Here is a 21,164-nt window from a genome sequence, read left to right on the forward strand (position 1 = left end):
ATTGTCCTCTATATTAGTGTCTCATTTTGTATTTGACCTTTGGTTATCAAATAAGAAATTTAAAAATAGCATCTTCGATGCCGTTGTAAGGTCTCTGACCCCAACCAAAAAGAGCACCCTTGTACCATGAAATAATCATAATGGAATAAGTTACTATTTTTAGCAGTTTTCCAGATTCTATAAGTGCCATGATGTTTAGAATGTTATAAAGCTTCAAAATGTGAATTAAAATAATTTTTGTGAAAAATTTCTAAAAATAGTAAGTTTTTGGTCACCCGACCCGTCCAGTCTCGACCGTCTCGAAAATCTGCACCAGTACCCCGAATTTGAAAAAAATGCATTTTCGGACCCCGAGAGGCTGCTAAATATGGCAGGTACTCAGACCCGTACGCCTTAGTTAGAGCTTCGTATGGCAATTTACGGCATCAAAATCCGATTCGTATGACCCATTTTAGCCTAGAACCAAATTTCCTAAAAATTGTCCGGGGAGGTACCGGGAGCCCGGGACTGTGTGGGAACAGGTCCCAGGCCACTCCAGATCATCTTTAGCAGCTAGGGGGCGCCCTCTTGCTTTGTGGGAGTCTTGGGAAAGCTGCCTAGCCTGCAACTCAGTCTCAGAACCAGTTAACCAAGCCAACCTGACACTTGGTGAGTAGGCAACTAGACTTGCCAATGCAGTGAACTGAGTGCTCCTCCAGATGCTAATAGTAGGGCTGGTCGATTTTCAGCCTGTAGGAGCCTATTTAAAGTCCTTCACACACACACACACACACACACACACACACACATATGCTCACACACACTCATTGCATACTCACACACCTACACACTGGGAAGGTGCTGCCGGCACACACACAGCTTTTGAAGGAGAAGCAAGGAGGGAGGTGGTGCCAAAATTCCCATCTCGAGGATTCATTGCATCAGAAATTTAAGAGGATTCTCAGCCCCTAATCACGGTAATTATGGTTTAATTACTGCTCTTCTTAATCTCATCATTACCCACTCATAATTCTTGTCTACTATGCTTACTTTTAGCAATAATTCTCTATAGCTGCTCTTTAAGTTTTCATAGCTATACTTCATTACATAATTATCATTCATTTAGTTAATTTATTCAGCCATTCATCATCCTTAATCAAGGATTAATGCATGATTAGAAAAGATTCTCTCTCTAGGCGGTATAGTCAATAAACTGTCAGCTAGTAATAGTGTACTAGATTTATCAGAATTCAATCTTTCACTACTCAATAGAGTTGTAATCAAATTATACTTAATATTCTCCCACATTTAGATGCGATTAAGGCTGAAAATTAATCCGTCACTAGTCCAATAAGAAGAAGGTTTTTCCCTCACACATGCCTACAGTCACTCTGCACCTTCATATTGCTCTAGGAAAATGAATGAGCTTGCTTACTTCATATCTTTCGTGAATCAATTAGAAAAACTCTGAATTTCTTAATCATCTAAGCCAAGTAATTAACCTTAGAGTCGTTCCCCATAGGGTGGATAAAGAATTACCCTTAAAATTGCTAGGGCAAAAAGGGAAAAATCTAACCTCGTGCATAAGGAGGAGTCTTTAATAAATCTAATCTGCCGATTGGTTTGTCATGTTACTCTCGAACCTTAGCTCTTTTTTTTCAAGTCTATCATTTAAGTAGTGAGAAAAATGGCCCCGTTTAAGAGAACTTGCTTCGGTGGAGCCCACGACCGCGAGGCGGGAACAAGCAATGTCAAGGGAAAAGGAAAGGCTCCCATGGACGAGCAAATACCGGCCATCTCACGGGCTATGGACGAACAAATGGAAGAGGTAGGTCCCAATTTCTATTCAAGTTGTTTAATTAACATTGCATACGATTAGTTAGGAATGAACATATCCCCGAACATGTTGGAGAAATCCGACAGAACCTCGGCATTGAATACATAGTACATTTAAGAATAAAGTAGGAAAGAAATGATTGATGGGTATGTTGTTTGCAAGAGGAAAGAATGTCTGCCAGGGAAAATTTAGCTCGGCATGGTCATTCTATTTCCAATGTTGAATTAGTCATGAACCCCCTACTGATCACAGGGGGCAGAGTTCCTGGTTAAGGGCTCTTGAATCCACGACTGCTGGTTAAGCGGTGGATACCCACAACTGCTGGTTAAGCAGTGGATACCCACAACTGCTGGTTAAGCGGTGGGAACCCACGTTTTGCTTTCTATGCGGTGGGAATGTCCATGTCGTGCTTTCTATGCTGTGGACATACCTAGTTGTATGGGCAGCTAGGCGACAACGGGAGGAGTGAACTCTCGCTGGAGGGGGGATGTTGTACCTTCAAAACATTGGAACTTTTATGAATAAGTTTGAGTAGAATTTTTACTAGAATTTTGTCTTGGTGTTGTTTGCAATACTGGTTGAAGGGTTGTTTTAACGAACCATGTGATTCGGAATTAAACAAGGAATATCTATGTTGAACAACCTTTGTGGTAGTAATTAGGTCACACGAGGAAGTGTGAGTGTGGGGGTGGAAAGTGGGGGCTTGGCTCGAGTTGCCAATGCCTATGAGACGGGTGGTCCCGATTGGTCGGGAACTCTCTGTCCCCATAGTGCTTACTCGATATTGGTATTACTCATTGCCCCTAGAGCGGCGAATCCTCGAGAGTACGTGCCTCTGAAACATGGGGAAAAAGGCACTCGGGGTTTCTCTCCTCTTGGAAGGTGGGTCTTAGGATCGCTAGATAGTTAAGTACGCTTCCCCTGCGAGGTGGAGCTAGATCTCGCTGCTAGTAGGCTCGAACTCGACTCACTTTGAGATGAGAGATCGTCCGCTAGTTGAACCCTGAACCATTTTGTTTGCTTCCGCTATAGATCTAGTGGCCACCAGGTTTACCATCAGATCCCTTGTTTGATACGACGGGGTGGGGACCTCACAGCCGTGGTATGTGACACCGTAATGATTTAATAATTTGTATTCTTTCAATTTGTCCATGCCCCATCATGTTTATTTTATGCCATCACATCTTTATGTTATGTGCACATGTGATTGTATCGGTATTACGTTTGTGATCTGTCGTCGCTAGAGTGGTGTCATGAACCATCTCTAAGGACAATGTGATGTGGTTATTTCTAACCTTCAAGTTTTGACATGTTTCTTGAGTTGATGTTGTTAACAAGATAAAAATAGTGTCAAACAACATGTAGGGGGTTCAAAGATGTTGAAGCTGCTCTACCAAAGCATTTGCACTAGCTCACTTGTATATATATATATATACATATATAATAGGGGGAGGGATTCTGGCTCCCCCTCGACACGTGGCATCAGCTCCTTATTCCAATCAGTGTCCTCTGAAGCCCAGAAGAGAGAGAGAGAGAGAGAGTTCCTCGACTTCCTCTCTTGCTCTGTGATTTTACTGCCTTTGTTGATGTCTCCGGACTTCAATCACTTCTAGGGAGAAGAGGCGCTCGCTACGGGACTTCATTCACTTCCAAGTTCCAAGGAGAAGAGGCGATGACTCCCTCACTTTCTATCTCTCTTTCTCACAGTTGAATAGCCCTGCATAATTTGAATGCTCGCACGCACATACTCTCTCTCTCTCTCTCTCTCTATCTATCTATCTGTGTGTGTGTGTGTGTGGAATAGCCATGTGGGCCTGGGCCCTGCCCACTTTGAATGTAGATACTCACACACGCTTGCAATGTGGACTCCTCCAAAGTCCACAACAAGGGGGGGGGGGGGGGGGGGGGGGGGGGGGGGGGGGGGGAAAAGAGAGAGAGAGAGAGAGAGAGAGAGAGATTTTGAACTCTACGCATCCTGCAAGTTGCAACATTGCAATAGGATTTGCGATAAATAACAAGCCTGCAACAAAGTTGAGGCAGTTGGGATCAGCAGTTGTAGCGTAGCCAAACTCTTTTTTTAAAAACCAAATAAGCGCTTTTGAATTAAGTAGGAAGCAACTGATTACATCGACTTACCCAAGGAAGGCGTAACAACAATAATTACAAGGAATGTAGTATCCATAAGCACTTGCAAGTGAAACCATAGAAAGAGATTATAAATTATCAATCTTTGCTTGAAGGCGAGCCACAAAGACCCTGGCTTCTTCGAACTTCCTCGCAAACTCATGGATCTCTTCTGAAATCTCTTGCACCCAGTCGTATGTCATGTCAATGGGGGTCATCTGAGCACTCACATCCAGAGAAGTCAAGTATTCAACTGCATCCTTGAGCACTAAAATTCTACTTCTATATATTCTGACTTGGTCAAGTTTTAGAGATGCATCTTCCACATGACAGCCAACAAAAAGCACTCTCAGACTAGGTGTCTGGTAAGAACTTACAAATAAGGAGTAATTTCTAGCTAACCAGATAACCCAAAGGAACCCAGCCCTACTTCTAGCCCAAAACTCAGTTAATAACCTCACTGAGTCCCCAAGAAATATTTGTTTCCAACTAGGGGTAAAACCGAAAGTGTCGAACAATGGTTGGAGGATTGGGAGGTTAGCAGGGCAACTCAAAAATAGGTGAGAAATGTCCTCAATGGCTCTTTTGCATCTTGGGCAGAGGCCATCACTTTGCCCAATTCTTCTACTTTTTCCCCCGGACCAAATGGCTTTGTGCAAAATCAGCCATAGCAAAACCAACTGTTTGGGTTGAATACATTTGGTCCAAATTGCTTGGAATTTAAAATTCCACTGCTTCCTATATAGGGATAAGTCCCATCTCTTATTCAGAGTAATGTGCAACGTGGGGTTCAATTCCACTAGTAGGTTAGGAGGGTTGCTTAAGGCAGCACCTCCTCTCCACTTAACATCTTTGGGGGAGAGGGGACACGACACCTCGAAGATCCATAAGAGTTCCCTAGGGAAGAGAGAAATTCTCCTTCCTATCTGTTGAAGCTCCCAAGGTTGAAGAGAGGATTGGATTAGAAGCTTTTCTGGAGAAAGCCGGCTTTTGGTGACGGGGTCCCACAAATCTGACCAAGTTCTGACACCTTTATTGTGAATTCTTCTTGTTGTCCTAACCTGAGAGGATGAGATTTGGGGGATAGGATCTCTAGTCCACCAAATCGATTCTTCCTTTCTATTGAACTAATCTTGTCTACGAGCTTGGCAAAACGTAAGGAGGGGCCTCCACTTGTTCCAAACTTTGCAATGAATGGTTCAAAGTCTGAACATAACTGAAGACAGTATAGAGGAACGCAAGAGATTAACAGTGGCGACTCGCGAGAGAGAGAGAGAGAGAGAGAGAGAGAGAGAGAGAGAGAGAGAGAGAGAGAGAGAGAGAGAGAGAGAGAGAGAGAGAGAGAGAGAGAGAGAGAGAGAGAGAGAGAGAGAGCCGAAGAGCGAGCAGATTTGCTTTTATAAGGTAATCCTTTGAATTTTGAAGTGATGGCCACAAAAAAGGAATGATATGATATATTAACGCCAAGATCAAGGCCAAAATGATATATATTAACGTCTTCAAGAGGCCAAAATGACCTATGAGACAAACTGGTGATTCTGAAACCATGTTTGGGTTAAAAAATATATAAAATGAAACTAGAAGTGCTACTAGTTGGAAGAGAGAGAGAGAGAGAGAGAGAGAGAGAGAGAGAGAGAGAGAGAGAGAGAGAGAGAGAGAGAGAGAGAGAGAGAGAGAGAGAGAGAGAGAGGACCAATTAAGAGAGATAGAGAGGTTGGTATATAAATCTATACTATAGATAATAGGGGAGGAAGGTATTTTGGCACCCTCCCGAGCCACATGGAAGAAGCTAAATCAACTGACAAGTGTGCTCTGAGTCTCATAAGTGATCTCCGCGAGACAGCGAGCACGACACACACACACACACATAGAGTGAGTGAATTTTGGTATGCGGATGTCAACGCCATTGAATGCAGCAAGTCGCCGACCACACGCGCATGCGCACACTTAGGGGGTCCATGTTCGTGATCCATGTGAAGCAAGTTGCAAACTGGGATGCTGTTGGAGGATATTAGGTTTGGACTTTGTAGAAGTTTTACACATGCTCCAAATTGTTATAGATTGTTATGTATAGAGTTACTTGCACATCTGAGACATGTTTCGATTTATGGTATTGTGTTCTGGACATATTTTTGTTCTTTTGACTGTGGACTACAATAGCCTTCTCTTTGAAGCGAACAATGGTTAGGGCAGTATTATGTAGTGGAAAATGCACACATTTTCCACTAAATTGCTATGATAAGTGTTTCCACAAGATCTGTCACACATATGTAATTGATACTTTTTTTATGTAGAGATCTCTTTGGGTCATTCCAAGTTTTGTTCAATTGCAAAGGGAGTGCGGTGGAATTTCATCTACTACAATTAGTGATTTGTTGGTTTGTTTAAATAGTGAAAGGTATAGGCGGGTCTCTTTGTGCCAGTGGTGATCTTTTCAAGAACATTATGTGTAGCTAGTATGCCTGTCTATCCATTTTAAGAACTTATGTAGAAAGACCAACACCCCTCTAGAGTTAGTTGAAACAAAAGGTTTTGTTTGTAAACGAACCAATGGTTTGTGTTCTTCGTTTATGTCTTCCCGTAAAGAGCAAACACTGCAACAACTTGGAAGGCATGTGGCAGTACACAAGATGTTGATATGGGCAAAAGAACTCACGATGATATTGCTGGACTAGGGTTGTTAAAAGAATAATTCTTTCTTAAATTGTGAGCTTCCTTAAAGACTGTGCTAAGAAGAAGAATTTGTACGAAGGCGATAGGATAAATGGTCATAGTCCTGATAGTGGGTTGCTTGACAAGAACACATACTTAGGGAACACGTTTGTCAATATGTATGTCAAGTGCAATGGACATGACAAAGCGCAATAGGTCCTCCATGAGTTTCCTCCTTGCAATGTCGTCACATGGAGTGCCATTATGGTGAGGCAAGGCCTCCACATAGGTCAAGGTCATGGAACCGAAGGGCTCTCTCTTGCAACTCAATGCTCTTTGACGCAAGGGTATGCTCTAGAAAGGAATCGCCAAGGTGCACCTAATTATTGATGGACCTTGCTTGCAAATTTTATTCCGGTGCGCTTGACATGCAGGTTCAAGGGACAACTAGAGGAGGCATTGTTGGAGGGTGGAATTGCTTCATGCATAAATCATGTAGAGTTGTCATAATTGCAATTTGTCATGCTCGCCTATTTTCTAATATTAGGAGTACATGTCTTGACTTAAAAGTTCTCTTCTTCTTCTCTTCTCTTCTCTCTCTCTCTCTCTCTCTCTCTCTGATTGTAGGTAAGTACGCAAGCTCTGTACACCTAATAGGGAAGAAGAGATAGAGAGATTGCCATGATGGTGAAAATGTTGCTAATGGTGTTGGTGCTAGTTATAAGTACATGACGGACTGGTTGATTGGTAGTACATGTCGGATGGTTTCCCACTATGTTTGTGTCACAAAGGTTTGTGAGGTTGTTGAAACTTTATTCCCTTTCTCCTCAAGTTTCATCGTATAGCTTGAGATGAGATAGTTTTGTGTATTTATTTAGCTCATTAAGTGGCGTGAAGTGATTAGGGGTGAAGGGACAAACAGCTGAAGAATAGAGTTCATAGAGAGCTCTTTACACAAGTGGGGTGCTTCGAGAGTCTGCTTGCACTCAGCATTCTTATGTTACCCCTTTGCTTATATCTATTGCATGACAGAATACTTCTCCTTTTAGAGAGACAGAGGTGTGTCATCCTCAAGCGTCGGTCATGGCCAAGATCTGCATTGCCTCCCTTTGTTGTTAAAACAAAAGCATAGGGTATGGTCGTCAATTAAGGCAAGGCTAGGAAGCAGTAGGCTCTTTGCACAGAATATGGACCCTTGAGTGAGGGTCTCTCTCTAAATGTAGTGCATTCAACAACTTGAGGGGGGGGGCAAGTGATTTCCTATTGTAGGAATTAGGAATTAGGAATTAGAAGTTGAACTACTTCAACAAGACCTCTGTCATGTGTGTTAACTATGAAAACAGTCGATTAAGGTAATACATGCACAACTTAATTAAACACCATGTGTGTCATGGTAAGAGCGAGTGAGATCCATCGAAGGCGAGTCGTGTGAGCTAGTAGGATTTAAGTTGGCTACTCAAGAATCATATTGATAAAAATTGTGAGAACGTGTTTTGTTTGTTCTCCTTTTGTTTGGGGGCGGGGAGGGGGAAGGGGGGTTTTAAGAAAATGAATGCAATAGCAGAATGGCTTGAGTACATGAAAGTGTTGATCTTATCTCCTAGACAGGATCTAAAGTAGGATTAGCTGAGCAATACTCCGCTTTGAGCTATGGCCCGCTAAGGAAAATTCAAGGTTTCCTAATTGTGTATTGTACAACCCATTGAGAGGGCCATATTTTGATTTTAAGGAAGTTTTGGATAAAACGAATCTACCTTTGCCAGAGCTTTGGCTACCACTAAAGTCAACTAGGGCTCATGTACTATGTGTGTGCCCCCACTAATAAATTGCCCATCTCGGAGGAGAAGGGAAGACTTGAAAATACTCATATTCTTTAACGTCAAAAGCAGCATTATTGGCCTCCCCCACTGCGTAAGCCTTAGAGCATGATCACGTGCTCCATTTTTTGTGGTATACAATAATAGGCTAGGGCACCCAGAGAGCAAAGATATCTCTTTCGAAGTGTCAAATCATCTCAAAAACTACGCCTCTTTCGCTAAAGAAAAGTTGTCAAGATTTTGTATATTTGTTGGCGTTCCACATCAAGCCTTAGTGAAGACTGGAACTTTAAAATTTCAATACAAAAGAGGCACTCCATGTATCTCATTTCCATGAAGCTTTGAACGATTGAACTGCTCTTTGGTATTTTAGTCGTAAAAGTGCCTAATTTTTTTGGCCGTTTCTCTGCGTGCAGGGGCAATAACTTTTTAACTTTGGAGATGATATAGCAATAACTTCACGTCATTGTTTGTTCTTTACTTCTAAATTTTGAGATTCAGAAAGCCAAGTCTATTCTCTTTCTTTTTGCACTCCCATGCCTTGAGGGGACAAGGAGGCCGGCTTAATTTTCAAGAATTTTACTTAAAAAGCTCAATTTTTATGTAGAATTTTCCTCCTCCTCAAAAAGGGGTGAAAGGGATCCAAAGGCAAGTCTATAAAATAATTTTCTCGAGCCCTCGTGTCAACGCTCTATCTCTAACTTTTCTAAATTTGTTAAAATAATAAACTTAACTTCCCTCTCGCTAGCTTCAAATCATTTCCCGCTCAAGTGAAGTTTTCAATTACTCCAAAACTCGTGGCACTCGTTCCTTAAATTGATAGAAGCAAAATAAAATTTATTGTGGGAGTTGTATGTTAAGAATAAGTAGTATATATTGCTCTATGATCCCTTTCAAACACAATACATATCATGATGACATCTACTAACATAATATCGCGAAAAGGAGAGCCCTTTACACATGTCGCAATCTGCGATCTGAAGGCTAAAGTATAAAATTAAAAAAAGCCCCTTTGCATGTCAAAGAGGGAGAGAAGGGGAGAGAGAGAGGCCGCCTTCGGCAGCCGGCCGTACTAGTGTTGTAATAAGTAAAGCCTAGGAGTAGTTGTGGTTTCTTTGTCAAGCAGAGAACTTGTGATCATTTGACCCTCAAGGCTCGGTGTGAGCTTGAGGTTGGTGTATATTTTTGATGTCCTTAATACTATCCACTCACAATTGTGAGTTTTGAAAAAAAATTAAATAATATATAATTATAATTTTCAAAAAAAGTTTGCCTTTTACAAAAATACAATCGTAAAGAGAAAGATACAATTAGATGTAGAATATAGAAAATTGATTTACAATTAAGATAATTTGTTTGGATATTACTTGCAATTTCGAGATTTGATGTCAAAATATCATAATAAAAACCATAGAAATGTAAAATTGATGTGCAAGGCATATACTCTCTCCCTCTCTCTCTCTCTCTCTCACACACACACTCACACACACACACAATATACACACACCCGCACCCTTGGCGCTAAGTAACACCTATATTTAATGCAGGGGAGAGTAAATGGGATCAATGATCCGGGTTGGGGGGCTCGTGACCTTGCGATCCAAGTTTAAGGTCACATAGGCTAACCACCTCACCCGCATGCATATTGTGTATCTAAAATCATTTTTATGATGTAATATTGTGAGTTGATATGCATTACCCACGTTCTCCAAATTTAGTGCATGTTTAGGTTTAGTTTTTAAGCAGACATCTGCAGCTTCGATCTCTCGATCTTCATACGTGAACTTCCCCGCTCTTGATCCCATCCTCTCCCCCCCCCCCCCCCCCCCCCCCCCCCCCCCCCCCCCCCCCCCCCCCCCCCCCCCCCCCCTCCCCCTCTCTTCCCTAAATAAAGGTGTCACTTAGTGTTGAGACGCACACACGCACACAAAACAGGCCTCAAAAGAAACGAAATTTAGACAATTATTCGTGAAACTTACAAAGTTGACGTAAAGTCAATGTAAAAAAACAACCAATCATATTCTGCAGTGAAATGGTGCATGATATCGAATCCAAATTCCATCTATACTTCTATTATGTGGCTTAAAATTTTTGAAGAAGGAGAAAGGCTCCACGTGTCGTGCACCGGAGGGTTTTAAACCTTTCGAGTAAAGACCTTCAGGCTTCACCTCACCGTCGAGTTCTCCAGACGTTGCACGGACTGCACCTTCCCCAACTTTGAGGCTACCTTCATCGCTGCTATGTCGTCCTGCCTCCTTTTATTACTCCAATGAATTGCGACAGTCTCGTGTTGAGACGAGAGAGAGAGAGAGAGAGAGAGAGAGAGAGAGAGAGAGAGAGAGAGAGAGAGAGAGAGAGAGAGATTGTGACATACGCGTCAACTCTTGGCTGCCTGGCAGGCTTTGTGTGTGTGTGTGTGTGTGTGTGTGTGTGTGAGAGAGAGAGAGAGAGAGAGAGAGAGAGAGAGAGAATCCTAGGACAGGTTGTCTTTGTGTGTGTGTGTGTGTGTGTGTGTGTGTGTGTGTGTGTGTGTGTGTGTGTGAGAGAGAGAGAGAGAGAGAGAGAGAGAGAGAGAGAGAGAGAGAGAGAGAGAGTGAGTGAGAGAGAGAGCCATGTACGACTGCGTGCGCATAACCTGTGTGTAGGAGAGGGAGAGAGAGAGAGAGAGAGAGAGAGAGAGAGAGAGAGAGAGAGAGAGAGAGAGAGAGAGAGAGAGAGAGAGAGAGAGAGAGAATAGCACAGTGGCAACACCTTCGAGCGGCTCACATTAAGCACCCTCCTGCATACAGCCACATCATCGACTTCCTCGCCTGCCCTTGGTGGCGCTTTAGCCTCATCCTCATGCACCAGTGTGAGTTGTGTTATTTATTCTTGTGTCCCGTGTGCTCTCTACCACAGGTAATGCAGGTGCTGAGCACTATCATGCTTGTGCAGTAACTTAAAGGGATAACACCCTCTTCTTCAGAGCAAGACTCGGGCAGCAAGACCTGTTGGAGGCGACTGGTTGCAAGCTCATCTCGTCGCTCTTATTGCAGCTACCATGCTCTTCGCCTCTTCTCTATGGTCGTTGTGTGTGTGTGTGCGCGCGCGGGGGGGGGGGGGGGGGGGGGGGGGGGGCGAGAGAGAGAGAGAGAGAGAGAGAGAGAGAGAGAGAGAGCGCCTGCTCATTTTTTCTTCTCCTCAGGTCCAACGTTGGATGGAGCGCTGCCTATTGATGAAGATGAGCCGAGAGGAGTGCATGGAAGCCCTGGCCAAACATGCTCACATTGATCTGGTCCTTATCATGAGAGAGAGAGAGAGAGAGAGAGAGAGAGAGAGAGAGAGAGAGAGAGAGAGAGAGAGAGAGAGAGAGGTCGCTTCATGGCAGCCCACCTTTTAATTGTTGTGAAAGAAAATTGTTATGCAGTAGGTAGGGCGGATGAGAGAGAGAGAGAGAGAGAGAGAGAGAGAGAGAGTTTTTGCTGAAGCCAATGCATTTTGTTGCAGTTTGGACGAGCTGGAGAAGGCAAACAAGGAGTTCTTCTCGGCTTACAACACGTTGCAGAAAAAAAACGGCAACCAATGAAAGACGAGATCCTCTTGCTCATCATCATTATTGTCGACGTTAATTTGTGTTGTTCGAGCGGCTCCATCTTTAAATAACAGTAAGAGTGGAGTGAATATATTGTGTAGGAAAAAGGACCGCCACCCAAATTTGGGCCCTCGTCGGCTTGCACTTTTAGATGGATGGCTCCAACTCTCTAGCCACCCACGTATAATTAACAAGGAAAAGTCGCAAATTATTTCTCTCTCTTTACCATTTTCCTCTTGAATAGCAGGTCTTGAGTCCTGTCACATAGATCTTTAAGGTCTCTTGGGATAGTTTCTTGCGACATTAAAATTATCTCCTTCTTCTTCCTCTCTCTCTCTCTCTCTCTCTCTCTCTCTCTCTCTCTCTCTCTCTCTCTCTCTCTCTCTCTCTCTCTCTCTCGGACGCTACAAGTAGTGCGGGGATGTCAATTGATTGGAATTAGGGTAAATATCCCAATAAAAGAACGGCCCCCTCTAGAGGACCCGTTCTAGCCCGAATCGGATAGATCTTTAAGGTCTCTTCGGATAGTTTCCTGCGATGTTAAAATTCTCTTCTTCTTTCTCTCTCTCTCTTTCTCTTGGACATCTACAAGTAGTGCGTGGGTGTCAATTGAATGGAATTAGGGTAAATATCCGAAAAAATAATGGCCCCCTCTTGAGGACCCATTCTAGCCCCAAAGTATTTGGCTTCTAAGCGCCAATTTAATGACAACACCAAGCCAAAGTTTCCTTGGTTATCTCAACCTAGATGAATTGTTGGCCATCAATTCTCATCTTCAAGCCTTGCTGGTTGTAATTTCTCCAGATACCCCCTTGATGGATACAACAGTCACCCCTTTTTTTGTGACACTAGAAATTGCATTTATGCTCGTGATAGAGCTAGCGTGTACCGATCGCGCTACAACGTTTTGCTATAGATGTGTGCGCTCATGGCGCATTATTTGAGCCCTTCATCCAAAATCCCTAATTAGAGCTCGGTTGGAGGTGTAACAATTTCACTGTATGCAATATAGCTCCAGTAGGTCGTGCCAATCTTGGAAAATGGTTGAATTAGACAACATCTTTGAAGATCCTTTTGGTTGAAGGGAAGGAAAAGGTGAGTGTCAGTGACGTGGACGGAGGGGAGAGAGAAGGGGCAAACGAAAGAGACATGCGGCACGTCGACTGGAGCACAGAGAGAGAGAGAGAGAGAGAGAGAGAGAGAGAGAGAGAGAGAGAGAGAGAGAGAGAGAGAGAGAGAGAGAGAGAGAGAGAGATATTTTGCAAGTGCTCGCGATTCTGTATCGATGAACTTCTCTCCATGGTGTTGATTGAAGGTATCATCAAATCCTCATCCAGCAGAATCCCGTGCATAAATGCTGAAGGAGTACGGCAATGCTGGCCCGAGTTGAGGTAGCCAAGGCAGGGCGGTCAGAGGGCATGAAACGGGTGGAGCAAGACCATCGAGACAACCATTGCAAAGATGTCTACATGGCAACAAGGAGGGTAGGGCTACGATGGGGAGGAGCCAAGGTGGGCAGAATACTGCAGAGGGGATTAGTATTGTTGCAGGTGCATAGGGCCAAGAGAGCGCACATCGAGAGTGGTCCTCTCTCTCACTGTTTCCTAGCTCTGAGTGCCTCTCTCTCTCTCTCTCTCTCTTTGTGTGTCTGTCTCAGTGTGTGTCTCGCTCTTACACTTTTCATCAAGTGTTGAGAAGGCGAAGTTGGGATGCATCATGCCTCTAACGAGCAAAAACCGGACGAGGGGGAGACATATCATGGTGTACCAGGATGAGGGGGAGACATTTTTATGGTGTGCCAGGCCGATGCAACAGAGAGATGGACAAACTTTTTGTTGAGCATGGCAGTGGAAAGGGGCAAAGCATGGAAATTAAGAGGCATTGGTGCCGTGATTGGTTGCAAAGGAGATACAAGGGAGCGCACGTAGATCTCTACACAGGAAGCAGAAGCGGGGATGCAACCAGGGGGCAGTAGAGGCGACTAGGCATGCTGAGATGGTGCACCGCGGGCAGGATGTTATCGTCCTGGCGGAAGGGAGCGAGTAGGTCCACACGAGAACTGTGCCAAAGGGGAAGGCCTCACTTTCTTCAAAGTGTGAGGCGTAATCTTAATTAATAGAAGTCAAAATAGACCCAGTAGTCAAAATAGCTCCATTACCGTATGGCTCCTTTATCCTATGCATTTTTAAAATGTCTTCATCATTTTTCTCTCCACTAGGAATCAAACTTGGCTCTCTAGGCACTTGCACAGACACTCAGACCAAATTCCATTATTTTAAAATCACCATTATATTGTGATTGTGCACTTCTCAAGGTATGGGCAAGTCATGTCACATTGAAAGAATTTGGGGCACAGTAGTGGAGCTATTCTATGATGTGAATATGAGTATAGGATATGGATGTGCAAAGGTCATAACTTTGAGTGGTGTTGTTCAAGTACATAGCATGGGAATAACATCTATGAGTTGTAGGGTTATATGGGGGGGAAAAGGGGGAGATCAATGAGATGATTTAAAGGGAGATGTGAGGTGTCAAAACCTGGTACATATTATTGAATTTTAAAAAGATAATCTATACTTCTATACTAAATATAATGCAGCTTAAATTTTTTGAGCTCAAAGAAGGCATCCACGTGTTTGGTTCTCCTTCTTCTGTTGCACGTGCTCATAATATTTGGTACTGTCTTGTAGGCTACAACTAATGTCCATCATTCATGTTCACTTAGTGTGTGTGACACTGTGACAGTGTGTGTGAGAGAGAAACCGGAGGGAGAGAGAGAGAGAGAGAGAGAGAGAGAGAGAGAGAGAGAGAGAGAAATGATGATGCAGCAGCACGATATGATTTTCGTATGGTGTACTTGCAGACCGTGTGTGGACAATCACCTTTGTGTGTGTGTGTGCGCGCACAATGCTATAAGAGTTGCTGATGAGCTCGATATTCGTAATTTTGTACCTGCAGTGTGTGTGTGTGTGTGTGCGCGCGCGTGCGTGCAGTGCGCATGCTGCAACTTGCAAGAATTGCCAGCAACTCGGTGAGCTCAAAGCCCTCGACGATATGCATGGAATTGATGAAGCTTGGAAGAGATCAACTGCAGGACGTGCACTGCTATCCGTATGTATGTGAAATTGGATGGAGAGAGAGAGAGAGAGAGAGAGAGAGAGAGAGAGAGAGAGAGAGAGAGAGAGAGAGAGAGAGAGAGAGAGAGAGAGAGAGAGAGAGAGAGAGACGACCTGCTATAGTAGGGGCATGCATTCTGTGCACACAATGTGTGTTTATGCATGTTGCAAGAGCCATTTTTTGTGCACACTGTGTGTGTGTGTGTGTGTGTGTGTGTGAGTCTGAGAGAGAGAGAGAGAGAAAGAGAGAGAGAGAGAGAGAGAGGTTGGACTCTGGAGAGACAGAGAACTAAGAGAAGCAACTAGGGTCATTGTACACCATGCGCGCACGCGTGTGTGTGTGTGTGTGTGAGTCTGAGAGAGAGAGAGAGAGAGAGAGAGAGAGAGAGAGAGAGAGAGAGAGAGAGAGAGAGAGAGAGAGAGAGAGAGAGAGAGAGAGAGAGAGAGAGAGAGAGAGAGATCACTTTTGCAAACATACAAAATTCCTTTCCTTGAGTATGCCAAGAGGAAATTTTAGAAAATTAGGGGCATTTTCCAAGTTTTACCACTATTTTTCTCTATTTTGGGGCGGAATTTCTCCTTTTATCCTTGCCCTCAACCAGTATTTCTGGAATTGGAAACGGCAGGCTACTAAGTTGAGACACATTTTTCCCGAACAGTGAGAGAGTTGCTTAGAAAATTCTCCAAGGCTCTTGGCGCATCCACATAATATTTCAGCTTGACTTCGTTGCGTGCGCGAGAGAGAGAGAGGAAGAAGAAAATTATTTTAACATCGTAGGAAACTATTGAAAGAGAGAGAGAGAGAGAGAGAGAGAGAGAGAGAGAGAGAGACCTCAAAACAAAATCCTTGGCTTCTCAATTGCTGGTGCAGTGTTGTAATTCGCCATGGCCACACTGACACTCAAGGTTCTCCACCAATGGTGCACCATGTTTGCCTTGCCAGTCCTCATTGCCCTTAATTATGAAAAGGGGGTAAAATAAGAGTACATAGAGGAAGACCTTCAAAACAAGAGTGAGTTCTTCCTTCAAGTTAACCCCATCCACAAGAAGATCCCTATGCTCATCCACAACGGCAACCCTGTTTCCGAGTCTTTGGTGGCTTTGCAATACATTGAAGAAGTTTGACCCTCTCCCGGTCATGTATCCCTTCTTTCCGACAATAAATACCACACTGCGGTCGCCCCTACTCCTGGGCAGACTTTGTTGACAAGAAGCTCTACAACGCCAGAGCGTGGATTGTTCAAAGCTTCCAAGGAGAGAAGATAGGGCAAGGCCGGAAGGAATTCATCGAGGTGCTCGAGACATTGGATAGAGCCCTCCACGATGTGTTTGCTGGAGGTCGATTTTTTGGAGGGTAGAGAATATGGTATGTGGACATTGCCTTGGCCCCCTTCCTCTGCCTTATGAGGCCTTGGGGGAGTTCAAGATCTGGGAAGCTGATAGGTGCCCCCATTTGACAGTGGAAGGAGATTGTATTGGAGTGGCCACGTGTGAAGGAGGCAGACCAAAAGAGGCTTCAGGAACCTTAACACTAGGTTGGTAATGGGACACTTTTATGTCCTGTTAAGTGACCATTTTCCTTGAATTATGTCAAGAGTTTCAAAATGGATTTTGAGGTGCTATCTGTCTAGAAAGTTGTCTCATGAGCTGAAAAAAACTCGACATTTTTTTGGAATATCAATTCCATCTTTAACCTTGTCCTTGCACAACATTTCACAACCTAAACTGTGTGAAAAAACGGGTCTTGTTTTTGGCTTTTTTCAACTTTTTGCAACTATACCACTCTAGAATTCATGTCTGTGAGGTCTATAATGCTAGAGAACTATCTTTAGTAGTCCTCAACATGTCCTGATGCTTCTAGGGAGAAATAAATGTTAAAGTCGTAAGTTATGACCAAATTACAAAAATTGTCAAATCCTGTTTTTTAGCCAATTTTAGCTCTTCTATAATTTTTTTGGTGGCTTTCATGATATCCAAATGCAGTTTTGATTTTCTATGTTGCATATTGTAACATAAAGCTAATATTCCTTGAGTTTTGGGGCACCTAATCCCCTATTTTGCATAGTAGACAACGATGGTTGATTTTTCCAATTATAGAAGAAAACGAAACATTCTAGTATATCAAGTATAGCTTTTTCAATATTGTTAGTTTCTTGTGACAACTACATGAATTTTGTAGTTAGTAACCATATCTAGTCATAAGGATCAAATTTGGCTAGATACTGAATACTTTCTATGGGATTCTACAACTCATAATGTTGAACCCAGTTTTTTCATATTTGCTGTATTTAGCACTTCATCTTTGTCCCTAAGATTCCCCTTGGTAAGAGATGTATTATTATTTTGACATTCTCCATGGCTCCTTATGAACCTGAAGGACAATACGGAACTAAGAAAACATGCATATATTATTTGTATTGAGTGTGGCTATAGAAACTTTGATGATAGGTCTGCAGAATGGTAAAAATTCAACTTTTTTGTACCTATTTCTTTTGGCAAAACAAAAAATAGTGAGTGAGAAGCAATCATATGTTCTGATCACCAACCCATTGAAGTTAACTAGGGAATTTATCTCAAGCCCTACAAAAATCCCTAATCTTATTTTTATGCAACAAAACGTAAGAAATGACTCTTTGGATGAAAATGTATTGGTCCATCAACTTTGGAGGCTTGGTGTGACCAAAAGATGAAAAATTTTAAAAGTTTCTTATTTTTTCCATGTGTAGTAGGCCTTGAACTATAACCTCATGAAAGGATTTTACAAAATGAGTGGATCTACTATGGTTTTGGAGGTTTTTTTCAAAACCCTGAAAGGACACTTTTATGTCCTGTTAGGTTACCAACCTAGTGTTAATCTTAATTAGCCCAAGATATATATATATATATATATATATATATATATATATATATATATATATATATATATAGAGAGAGAGAGAGAGAGAGAGAGAGAGAGAGAGAGAGAGAGAGAGAGAATTACCTATTACGTCTGTTGCAACTCCTTTTTGCCATGGCCTGAAGGAGAGATAAAAAAGAGCCTCACATACCAGAATGAAGTGCTCAATACACTAATAATATTCTTGGATTTTTTGCTCATGAAACTGCTTTCAAGGAACTCCCAATAACGTCATCGAACTATGCAAGCAAAGCAAGGACATTGCTCAAAAAGGTGATGTCCAAGGACCACGAGGCTGCTCCTAAGGTTGCCCGGGTGGGTGCCACTAGATTTGCAAATGCAAGGTTTGTGGAACGTCTACAGGAATTCAATGAGTGAACTCTCGAAGGTATGGGCTCAAATGCGGAATTGGTCTTTAAGACATTTGCGATTGTCAAAGGGGACACTCTATGGGAAGGTTAATAAGGACAAGAAGTGATGTTGTGTGGTAATCTTTTGACATATCAAGTGTGCCTCAATAGATGTATATATTTGTCTTTGATTTTTAGGGAACTGATAATAATCAATTTTTTGTGCTGGACCGTCGGCTGCAAGGTATGTTATATAGCCCCTTTTTTGGCATATTTATCGTATGCAACTTCAATGTTGTGTAGACATGCCTCTAGATTTTCTCAAAGGGTTATTAAAACTTCCAAAATAAGGTAATTTGTCTTGAAAAAGAGAGACGAGAGAGAGAGAGAGAGAGAGAGAGAGAGAGAGAGAGCCATTTGCAACAAAGCGTAACCATCGCTATTGGTCGTTGCTTATCCCTTGGGATTGATGAGAGTCATCTTCGGAGCACAATAATAATGTCTTAGTAAACTATTATTAATCGCATCATATTATTCCTAGACTCTCAGAGTGGTGACGGTTTGCTTATAAACAAATATGGATTGAAGCGTGCAAGGTTTTTATGTAAAGCACTAGAGACTAACATATGGAGGCCGTGAGCTTTGCTGTCAAGATGCTTAGTGAAGGATTACGGTCTCACAAATGGAAAGTGTGTGCATTTGGTTGTGAAAGTTTTAGAATAATAGGTAGTGACAATTAAAACAATTAGTGGCAAGGAGCATGCTTTTAGAACTGATAGAATGGAGACTTAAAATAAATTTTATTAATGAAAGAAGCTAGATTTGCAACTCACAAGCTACAACTCGCACTGAAAGGTCATAATCTCAAAGGATGACATGGTAATTGAGTAATTTTTAGTGGGGGATGATGCTATAGTGCACTTATTTTTAAGCAACATTGTAAAAACAATAATGCATGCTATTGGGGCTGACATAAGAGTTATTAGAAGTTTCTCACAAGGTGAAGGGCAAACAAATTAATGTTGCATGGCAAAATGAGGAGGCTTCCATCAAGCAAAGTAGAAGAAAAATTTGACGATCGTTACCTGACAAAAAGTAGTAATGTTGAAAGCCTCTCAAAATGTACCATATCGTAAGCGGTGTAGATCTCTTGGAGCATGTCAAAACTATTCTAGAAGAGGGACATGCTCCTGTTTTAGCTCGTGATGGGTCTTGAGGTGTATATTTTATGCAAGATGAATTTGAGTCTTTCATTATTGGGTTTTTCAAACCAACAGGATAAGAAACCTATGGTTGTAAATAACCCTACGGGTCCACCTGTTTCTAAGAATGGAGAAGTCCTTAAACGAGGGTGCTTTGTGTGGAGTGGTAGCTTTTCTTTTGGATCATAAGGATGATGATAAAACATGCAGGTAAAAGCTCATTGGTTTTGCAGGAGTCCCCTCAACAACTTTGGTGAAATGTCACCATGAATCTTTTGGCCTATCAAAAACTGTAGAAACTACTTCAACCCTTCCAAAAATAGGGTCTCTTCAAATGTATGTACATGCCAAAAGAAACTGTGACGTCTCAGTTTCCTGTAGAAGAATTACACCCCAGGTACACAAGATTGTCGTTCTTGACATACACCTTGCTAATATTGACAAAAATGGCACAAACATATTGTCTTGCAAGGAAGCAAATGATTTGGAATAGAGCAACACATTGGAGAAGCGGATGATTCAAAATAGTTCAACATGAATTAGGGAAGTGGGTTCTACACAACAAACACTGCATCAAGCTCAGCCTACTCCTTGCACGTGTAGCCACGGTATGCAAAAGCTACTCAAGTTGGCCTCTACACACATAGCTTCATTTTCCCAACACTATTTAAGATCACTTTGATGGCTCTATGAAATGAGGGAACTCTACCCAGTGTGGTTATGTGTGGGGAGAATTGGTCCACCTATTCATTAAGTGGAGAGTGCCAGCCACAAAGAGAGAGAGAGAGAGAGAGAGAGAGAGAGAGAGAGAGAGAGAGAGAGTACATGCTTATGGGTCACAACCGTACATTGGAGGGAATGGGAGCTAAACCAAATTGGTTGCTAGGGTATGTATTGTAGGTAAGGGAATAGGCTAAAGTATCTAACTGGTTGAATACAGTCTCCTCTTTAAGAAAAATATTTGCTATTTTAATCTGGGTTTGGTGGGTGCATACACACACACACACACACACACACACACACACACACACACACACATATATATATATATATATATATATATATATATATATAGAGAGAGAGAGAGAGAGAGAGAGAGAGAGAGAGAGAGAGTACATGCTTATGGGTCATAATCTCAATTCGGCAACACACCCTTAAGTTCAATATGATGCATAAAACTTTTGCAAAGATAAGCAATTCAACGATCTATGTTTTCTTCCATTGCTATCAAGTTTTAAGGTGCCAATGTCGCTTAAATAACTGATAAAATATATGTGCCTTATATGTAGAAAGAAAGCATTTCAACTATGTTTCACGTCAAAGATGGCATTTTATGACTAGATGCCATTTGTTTTAGCCGCAGCAACGCGCGGGTCACATACTAGTAATACAATAATGGAGTCATAAAAGATTGATGTTGCATAGCATTCTCTCTCTCTCTCTCTCTCTCTCTCTCACACACACACACACACACACACACACACACACACACACACACACACACACACACACAAGAGGTCTTGAGTAGAGTGAGAGTTATGAGGTTTAATTCCATATTAAAAAAGCCAATCATACATATTATGCAATGAATGGTGCATCATATTGAATCCATAATACCAT

At 42.3% G+C, this 21,164-nt stretch overlaps 2 pseudogenes; both read left to right on the forward strand.

Annotated features, from left to right (window-relative positions):
* The first annotated feature begins 15,981 nt into the window (after nucleotides 1-15,981).
* Nucleotides 15,982-16,625, forward strand: LOC147462238 (glutathione S-transferase U25 pseudogene; annotated as a pseudogene).
* Nucleotides 16,626-18,268: 1,643 nt separating this feature from the next.
* Nucleotides 18,269-20,037, forward strand: LOC147462239 (phosphatidylinositol 4-kinase gamma 3-like; annotated as a pseudogene).
* The last annotated feature ends 1,127 nt before the right edge of the window (nucleotides 20,038-21,164 follow it).

Source organism: Adiantum capillus-veneris, chromosome 3, assembly GCF_014529385.1.
Source record: "Adiantum capillus-veneris isolate H3 chromosome 3, ASM1452938v2, whole genome shotgun sequence".
Classification (NCBI taxonomy): domain Eukaryota; kingdom Viridiplantae; phylum Streptophyta; class Polypodiopsida; order Polypodiales; family Pteridaceae; genus Adiantum; species Adiantum capillus-veneris.